Source organism: Schistocerca gregaria, chromosome 9 (assembly GCF_023897955.1).
Source record: "Schistocerca gregaria isolate iqSchGreg1 chromosome 9, iqSchGreg1.2, whole genome shotgun sequence".
In the NCBI taxonomy this organism is placed as follows: domain Eukaryota; kingdom Metazoa; phylum Arthropoda; class Insecta; order Orthoptera; family Acrididae; genus Schistocerca; species Schistocerca gregaria.
Window position 1 is genome coordinate 87910342 of NC_064928.1, and position 10149 is coordinate 87920490.

Consider the following 10149-nt stretch of genomic DNA (forward strand, 5'->3'; position numbering starts at 1 on the left):
TGATGAAAACCGAAAATCTATTTTTTCGACCTGAACCACGGTGTGGTCCCGTAAAGTACCCCTGGGATTTCCGAAGACTGCTGCACGGAAACTAGAAGACATGCAGAAAAGTAACAAACATCAGTGAACAGAACATCTATCCAGTTTTTGAGTCATAGTACGTACCGTGGCGTCGTCGCGTCAGAAGTATCATAACATGTAGACTATCATCTGCACCGTACAGTTGCACTGAATTAGTTCACGCCCGCGATAGGAAACCCAGTGAGCAGATTAGCAAAACGGACTGCGGTCACTTCTTTCCAGACATCTACCGTCAGCGATGTCTATCAATTACACGCATGCACTAACGTTTGCTGTGTCACAAATTGCAATCGTATTGAGCACCGGTTTTTCCACATGTCGGTTTTGTGAGCAAGAACTGGGTTAATAAATTGTTGAATGACTAATGAACATTTGTTCATCAGTATTTAAATAACTTTCTCGCACAGTAATTTAACATTAGATAATTCACAATCAATGGATTGCTTCACCCCTTTGAAAGAACGTTCCTTCACTAGGCGCATTCAGCCAATACTTAGGGTCGTTCGCAACGACTCACAAAATGTCCCAGAAATATTAGGCAGGCTTTGTTCGCGATGGCGTCGATTAGGAGGATATGCAACCTGCCACACAGCTCGCAGTGTACACACACGGTTTGAAGAGCAGCAGGATTGGCTTAGCATACATCTTTGGCCGTCAAAGTCATCGGATTTAAAGCCAATCGAGAATCAATGGGACCAGTTCTATCGGGCTGTTTCCACCGTGGATCCTCAATCGAGAAACCTACCGCAGATGTCTACGGCACTGGTACATTCCTGCGTGTCTCGCAACACTGCGCCGTGCTTATTAAGACTTTTGACGGGTGGATATATATATTTAATAAGAACAAAGTACTTGTTTCAGTGAAGGACTACAGCCTAATATAACACTTTTGGTAACTTCTGTTGTTCAGAATTTCACAGAATTTTAGTACAGTAAGATCCAGGATAAACGTTATGCCAATAGACCACTCTTACGAATGGGCCATGTCGCAGTCACACACCACAGCTGCAACAAGCTCCACCAACACGGACCCTCCTGGAAACTTCAGTAGTCTCAGATGCACCAAGATTTGCCTTGAGAAGCTCCGTTAAGAACATTCACAGTGTCAGGCTCTAATCCGATGCAGGAGAGACGAAAATGATATGTCTATTTAAGTATCGTCGTAAAGCCATGCCACCGCGCGGCCCAATGCTATTTTTTTAATTTTTTTTTTTTTTTTGCGATTTTCTGACTGGTGTGATGGGACCCGCCTTGAATCCCTGTCCTGTGTTAGCCTCCTCATCTCATATTATCTCTTGTACCGTACGTCCTCAATTTTTTGTCGCATATATTCCAATCTCTGCCTTCCCCTACAGTTTATACCCTTTACATCTCCCTCTAGTCCCACCGATGTATTCCATGAAGTCTTAAGGTATGTTCCATAAGTTCCTTTCTTCCCCGATTCTGCGAAGAACCTCCTCATTCTCTATTATATAAGTCCACGTAATTTTCAAATTTTTCCATAGCATGCCATCTCAAACGCTTCGATTCTCTTCTGTTCCCGTTTTTCTACAGTCTATGATTCACTACCACACAATGCTGAGCTCCAAATGGACATACGTAGAAATTTCTTCCTAATATTCAGGCCTGTGTTTGACAGCGGTAGACTTCTCTTGTCCTGGAGTGCCCTCTTCGTCTGTGTTATTCTGTTTTGGATGCTCTCCTTGCTTCTTTTGTTGACGGTTATGTTACTTCCAAGGTAGCAAAACATAACTTCGTCTACTTCGTCATCACCAATTTTGATGTTAAGTTTCTCGCTATTCTCATATCTGCTATATTTCATTACCTATTTTTCTGTTTATTCTCTATCCATATAATGTACTCGTTAGATTGTTCATTCCTTTCAAATGACCATATAATTCTCCTCCATTTTCAGTCACAACAGCTATGTCATCAACGATTCCTATCAAAACTAGACATGATTCTCTTATTGGGATTGGAGCGACTGTATGATGACTTGATAGAAGAAGAAATTGGAGTCGATATGATAGAGATGTGGAAGACTTAAGATCGATAAGGCAGAAGGAATTGATAACACTCCATCGAAATTTCGAAAATCATTGCGGGAAGTGACAACGAAACGGCTATTCAAGTTGGTGTGCAGAATCTGGCGACGTACCATCAGACCGGAAAAGATACACACACAGAACACTAGCGCCACCAAAGATGACCAAAGTCAGAGCTATCGATATCTCTGAGTTTGGTCATCTTTGGTGGCACTAGTGTTCAGTGTGTGTGTTATCTTTCCTGCATCTGTCCGAGGACCGAGGTTTTAAATTTGCGTGTACGTCGCCAGTCCGTTGCAGTTTGCCTTGAAAATGGCGGGGTGTTCTCCCGCCGAAATATCGGCGGTCGCTGAAAGTGTTACCTGGCTGAATTCCCGGATGTTATTTGAATGCTGAAATACGATCATTATCGAAATGGCGATAGATAAATGGCATCAAGCGAGTTTTTGTCATTTGTAAGGAGGAAGTACAATGTTAACTTGGATGCAGAGTCATCGACTTAGAAGTAAATTCAAGTATGGGTCAGGAAAAAGTGTAGTGGACCTTGCGTTGGAGGTAATGTTAATAGAAAACTCAGACTTTGCGCATATAATGCAGTTATCTATAATGTAACGTCTGAAGGAAAGGGCAAATATTCAGTAGGATTTCGATTTCAAAATAATGCCATCTCTGGCAAGTTCCTTTAAGTGTTCAGGAATGTAAAACTGTGTACATCACAAAATGAAAAAAACAGCGTTATCGTGTGACTACAATATAAACGAGTCACAGTTGAAATCGGTGAACTTACACAAATATCTGGTTGTAACAGTAACATGAAACGGAACGATCACATAGGCTCAGCATTAAGTACAGCAGGTGGAAGACCGCGGTTAATTGGTAGAATAATAGGAAACTGAAAACGGTCTGCAAAGGATTGCTAGAATATTACTGAAGTGTGTGAGACTCTTACCAAGTAAGGACAGCGAGGAATATTGAACGTTTATAGAGAAGGCTAGAAGACTACCAAGAATGGTCACACGTCTGTTTGATCCATGGGAGAGGGCCACAAAATGCTGAAGAAACTGGACTCTTGAAGACACAAACTATCTCGAGAAAGTTTCAATAAAATGAGGAATCTGGGACTATACGACAACCCCTTATGTATCGTGGCCGTAGGAGTCGCGAGGACAAGATAAAACGTATTACAGTTCGCAGCAGTAAGCGGTCTACCCACGCTTCATGCATGAATGGAATTCGAAGAACTCCAAATAAACTTATTTCAACTGGGACAATACAGTCCCCGCTTGGTTGCAGATTATGGCTGTAGTGCAGATGCACATTGACATTTTTTTACCCTTCCCATGCTGACCGATACAGTGATAAGCAACTGTCTACTTCACACAGATTCTTGTCACACCTTGACCGTACAATATGACAGTTCTGGGCTCAGCGGTGCAAGCAGAGCGCTCTGGCGCCGGACGTCGAAACTACCACCAGCGTCGCGACGCCTGGCGTCCACACTGTTTCCCGCGACGCTCCGATAGGTGGCAGACGTGCTGTGTTAGCGCACGACAGCCCCTTCGGCAGTGTTGGCTGCTGTGATAACCGGTTACTAGCCTTGGGAAATATTAAATTGGGATTTACGCACACAGGAACACGGGTCCAATATGACTTGGGCGACAATTCATAGCGTCTTACGCCTAGTGTATACATGCGTGTCCCACTTGATTGCCATGTGTTTCTACTGCATCATCAGGCTACGGAATTAACTCCTCCTGCAACCTCAATAATTAGACAATTGCCTTTCTATTTATCTGCTTTGAGTCTGAAGACAGACTTCACGAAGCTCGCCTATCCTGTGATTATTTTGTGAACGAGGGCATCAGAAAAGCTAGAACTATTTCCTCAATTATTATACTGTTTCGGCCACTGGGGTTATTAAATCTGTAATTATGTGAGAGAAACATAAAGAGCGACAGGCGCTTTTATATGACATCAACCTACAAAAATGAAAAACTACAATGTTAAAAAATTTAAAAAGCTCAATCACAAAAAGCTTGGAACTTGCAAAACAAGGTAAGTGTCAAGACCTACGCATAATCGAGACGTCAGCTCGATTAAAAAACTGTACAAAGATATGTTCTATCCGACAGGTGGCGTTGGTAGGGGGGTGTTGCCCAAATTCTCTCCTCCTTTTTCCATACTTGTAAGAAATACAGACACTTTTTAATTTACAAACAATTAAAGTCAAATTATAAAACAGTACTTACGTGGACATATTTCATTAACAGTACAGAGGAACCCACCGCCTTGAAATGTAAGGTGGGTCGGATGATTCTGAGTCTAATAGCAAAGACTTCTCGAATCCATCCTGCTACACCTAAATTTGACAAAAGTATTCATTCAATGTGCTGTGCAATATTATCTGTACAACAGCCCATTTGGGAGGGGGGGGAGGGGGGGGGAGGGAATGGATACTCTTCAGCGCAATGGCAAGCAAAACTAAATAAGATGATAAAACACTACTATATAGATGAGAAATTTACAAGTCATTTAAAAAGTTTTGAAGGCTAACAGTAATTGAGGTATCTGGTTGTCGAAGGAACAGTATTAATGAAAAGGTAAAGCAAAGAGGGTTCATTTAAAACGTTTGAAATACGATTTAAAAAAACATGCTTAAAATGAAGCGCTTCACCGGCATTAAAAATGGACCTGCCCTGGGACTGGTAGTTCGTTGTTGAAAGGAAGAAGGTTATTCGTGGAAGAGTGTAAGAGGAGTGGGTGTGTAGTGTCAACAGAGTAGGAGTGCCTGTTGGGAAACAAGAGTGTTGAGCTGGAGGGACATATTGTTGAGGCTAAAATGTTAAGGGGAAAAGAGTGACAGGGAAAGAATGGAGAAGGGCAAAAAGGGGAGAGGGAAATATTGGCAGGGCAGGGAGAGCCCTGATGATCTGGAATGGGTGGGGTGAATATAAAGTTGGAAGGATGCGTGAAGTAGGTACTGAGTTCGCGGTGTGGGAGGGAGACATTTAAGGATTCTTTTGCGATATAGAGTGTGTGTAGCTGTATGGTTGGTGGGATGTGTTGTTGGATGGATGCCAGCGTATGAGGTTTGGAAAGCTGAGAGGAAACTACAGGATTATTGGAGTAAAATTTCTCTTTTGTCCACTATTCAGTTCATAACCATTTTGTCAGTTGTCTGAGCTCCCCATCTAATCTTCAACATTCTTCTGCAGTAGCATAACTGAAAAGCTTTTACTCTGTTCTTGACATTACTGGTTGTCATCCATGTATGCATGTCTCACTTCTGTTCAAGGCTTCGCTAATAACAAATACTTTCAGAAAAGACAGCAGGGACAGTGGGTGAAGACTTATCGTGGCGATAATATATTAGACCTTCTGGTGACAAACAGACCCGAACTATTTGAATCAGTTAATGCAGAACAGGGAATCAGCGATCATAAAGCGGTTACTGCGTCGATGATTTCAGCCGTAAATAGAAATATTAAAAAAGGTAGGAAGATTTTTCTGTTTAGCAAAAGTGACAAAAAGCAGATTACAGAGTACCTGACGGCTCAACACAAAAGTTTTATCTCAAGTGCAGATAGTGTTGAGGATCAGTGGACAAAGTTCAAAACCATGGTACAATATGCGTTAGATGAGTATGTGCCAAGCAAGATCGTAAGAGATGGAAAAGAGCCACCGTGGTACAACAACCGAGTTAGAAAACTGCTGCGGAAGCAAAGGGAACTTCACAGCAAACATAAACATAGCCAAAGCCTTGCAGACAAACAAAAATTACGCGAAGCGAAATGTAGTGTGAGGAGGGCTATGCGAGAGGCTTTCAATGAATTCGAAAGTAAAGTTCTATGTACTGACTTGGCAGAAAATCCTAAGAAATTTTGGTCCTATGTCAAAGCGGTAGGTGGATCAAAACAAAATGTCCAGACACTCTGTGACCAAAATGGTACTGAAACAGAGGATGACAGACTAAAGGCCGAATTACTAAATGTCTTCTTCCAAAGCTGTTTCACAGAGGAAGACTGCACTGTGCTTCCTTCTCTAGATTGTCGCACAGTTGACAAAATGGTAGATATCGAAGTAGACGACAGAGGGATAGAGAAACAATTAAAATCGCTCAAAAGAGGAAAGGCCGCTGGTCCTGATGGGATACCAGTTCGATTTTACACAGAGTACGCGAAGGAACTTGCCCCCCTTCTTGCAGCGGTGTACCGTAGGTCTCTAGAAGAGCGAAGCGTTCCAAAGGATTGGAAAAGGGCACAGGTCATCCCCGTTCTCAAGAAGGGACGTCGAACAGATGTGCAGAACTATAGACCTATATCTCTAACGTCGATCAGTTGTAGAATTTTGGAACACGTATTATGTTCGAGTATAATGTCTTTTCTGGAGACTAGAAATCTACTCTGTAGGAATCAGCATGGGTTTCGAAAAAGACGGTCGTGTGAAACCCAGCTCGCGCTATTCGTCCACGAGACTCAGAGGGCCTTAGACACGGGTTCACAGGTAGATGCCGTGTTTCTTGACTTCCGCAAGGCGTTTGACACAGTTCCCCACAGTCGTTTAATGAACAAAGTAAGAGCATACGGACTATCAGATCAATTGTGTGATTGGATAGAGGAGTTCTTAGATAACAGAACGCAGCATGTCATTCTCAATGGAGAGAAGTCTTCCGAAGTAAGAGTGATTTCAGGTGTGCCGCAGGGGAGTGTCATAGGACCGTTGCTATTCACAATATACATAAATGACCTGGTGGATGACATCGGAAGTTCACTGAGGCTTTTTGCAGATGATGCTGTGGTGTATCGAGAGGTTGCAACAATGGAAAATTGTACTGAAATGCAGGAGGATCTGCAGCGAATTGACGCATGGTGCACGGAATGGCAATTGAATCTCAATGTAGAGAAGTGTAATGTGATGCGAATACATAGAAAGATAGGTCCCTTATCATTTAGCTACAAAATAGCAGGTCAGCAACTGGAAGCAGTTAATTCCATAAATTATCTGGGAGTACGCATTAGGAGTGATTTAAAATGGAATGATCATATAAAGTTGATCGTCGGTAAAGCAGATGCCAGACTGAGATTCATTGGAAGAATCCTAAGGAAATGCAATCCGACAACAAAGGAAGTAGGTTACAGTACGCTTGTTCGCCCAATGCTTGAATACTGCTCAGCAGTGTGGGATCCGCACCAGGTAGGGTTGATAGAAGAGATAGAGAAGATCCAACGGAGAGCAGCGCGCTTCGTTACAGGATCATTTAGTAATTGCGAAAGCGTTACGGAGATGATAGATAAACTCCAGTGGAAGTCTCTGCAGGAGAGACGCTCAGTAGCTCGGTACGGGCTTTTGTTGAAGTTTCGAGAACATACCTTCACCGAAGAGTCAAGCAGTATATTGCTCCCTCCTACGTATATCTCGCGAAGAGACCATGAGGATAAAATCAGAGAGATTAGAGCCCACACAGAAGCATACCGACAATCCTTCTTTCCACGTACAATACGAGACTGGAATAGAAGGGAGAACCGATAGAGGTACTCAGGGTACCCTCCGCCACACACCGTCAGGTGGCTTGCGGAGTACGGATGTAGATGTAGATGTAGATGTAGATCTGGATATTTGTTGTACATACAGTGTATAACATAATGAACATTCGCAAAAGGTAAATTAAAATTCTGATCCTTACAGTGCCCCAAAGCAATATGTGTATGTGTGTAAAAGATATGCTCTTATGATAAAAGAAGAACTTAGTAGTCCTATGGATAAATTAAATTACACCCAAAGTGTCTTTTCATGATGAAGATACAGACCTGTCAATCTTTTGAAAGATGCTGTAAGAACTCTCTCGCGGTTGCTGAACAAACCCACAATAAAAAATGTGACCCTCAGGACACCGATTTGTAGCCATTAATATGGGATACATTTCACTTTTTGCCTTTGTGATTGCTTGGTTGGTTGCTTGGGGAAGGAGACCAGACAGCGTGGTCATCGGTCTCATCGGATTAGGGAAGGATGGGGAAGGAAGTCGGCCGTCCCCTTTCAGAGGAACCATCCCGGCATTTGCCTGGAGTTTGTCTTCATCACAGCTTGAACGGCTGGGGACACTAAATGACGTGTGTGAATGCCCATGGAGGAATGGCAGCTCAGTCTCCGTCAAGAACCGAGACCAGGAAAGTTAGGCACTAGCAAGTAGCACTGGAGGTTAATCAAGGGGTTGCCTGCTGGCAGGCGCCTAGCACTGTTTCGTAGGTTACCCCTGTAAAGACACATTTTAAAATTCTCAATAAATGGGGGGGGGGGGGGGGTAGATGCCGTCGAGGTTATTGCCAAACTGGGGGCTGTTAGAGAGAACCTTTGCCGTTTTATGCACGCATGTGGCAATGCCCCACCCATGAACACACTACATGAGGGTGTGACACACGAGCACTGGGAAAGCATAACAACCCTTTGCTGCTTCAAATCACGTTCAAATTTCATCGAATGGTTTTGGCCAATCCCTAGTTGTCCCACCCAGAACATTACAGCGAAAATTGTGGTCGCACTGCGCTCCAGAGGGGTGAGATCACGTTTAATAGCATGGCAAGCCCACGATACCTTAGAGAAGGGTTGAAGCGTCAGGGACACGCCATCAGTAGGAAAAGACTCTAATAACTTCTTCGTGTTGTTCACTGCACTGCCTACTATCATTTTAGACAGCGAAATGTTTGGGAGTCAGCGTCCGAAGGAAAGGGGTAATATCACTGAGCCCTTTATGCCACCCCCTGAGACCATTTTGTGTTGATTCTGAGCGGTGGTGTGTCCAAAATGTTTTCCCCGCCCCTCATAAGAAAACCGCGTGATTTCAACAACGGGCGCCGCTGTTCCGACAACCATCACAGAGTCGTCAAAAGAACAGGTGAAATGCGTGACTCATCCACGGCGGCGTTGGGCGGAATTGTGCTGAAATCTGGCGCCAATGGGACATCATTAACCCACTTTACACGTCACATAAACTTCTGAGCTGCGGCCTCTTCCCACGCGTGTCAACACTTCGCTTCGTCGTGCCCAAGAGTGTGTCTCTGAGCACTTCACTTTCGTATTCTTACAGAGGAATGTTGTAGACATTGAGTCAAAGTTCAAACTTAAGTGTCGCAATGGGAGACAACTACGGTGTTTCGAAAGAAGGATGCTTTAATTGTGTTGCGCAGTATAGATATTTTACGATATATATGTTCTTTCCAGACAATCACCGATCACTTTGTACTTATGTTGAGAATTAAATCCCTGCCCTTGCAGCAAAAGTATGTCCTCTCTAGGTCTCGCTGCATAAAATCATTTGCATACATCGGGAACAATGACAATCTTACAATCTTACTTTGGTATATCCCGCAGTTTGTTTCACATCTGACTTACTCGTCAGTTAGGAATGAGGTGTAGAGTTCAACTGGGTAACAAGTCCAGATTCCTACTGGAAATCATCTTCGGTACTTGATAAACTCACATTTTGTTCATTAAATTACAGTGAGGAACTGCATCGAATGGCTTCCGAAATTCATGGAATACGACATCGACCTGGGCACGTGTCTCTGGTAACTTCTGGATCTCATGGACGAACAGACCGTCTACCAGACGATCCTTTGTGTTAAAATGGAATGACCGTCACATTTTACCATTCGTAAAAGAAGTCTTCAATGATGCCTTTATATTCCGCGAAATCATTCGTGTTCCTAGGAGCACACGTATACATACATATACACTCGTGTATGCAAAGACCTAAGGGGTTTGAACAGGTGACATTGTTGTCCACTTCTCTCAGCAGATATTGTCTATGCTATGTATTGGATATACAGGGCGGTGAGAAACATTCTGTAAAGTTTTAGGGTGTTGCAAGGCAGGTTTTACTAAGAAATAATTGTATCCAAATTATTTAGAATTTAAGTTTACCTATAAGGCCGTTCCGTGAGCAAATTCAGGTTTCTGCGAACCATACGAAGGACTGGTTGGACGAACCACGTGTGGCAGGCTGCTCGAATGTGCCCGTGCAACG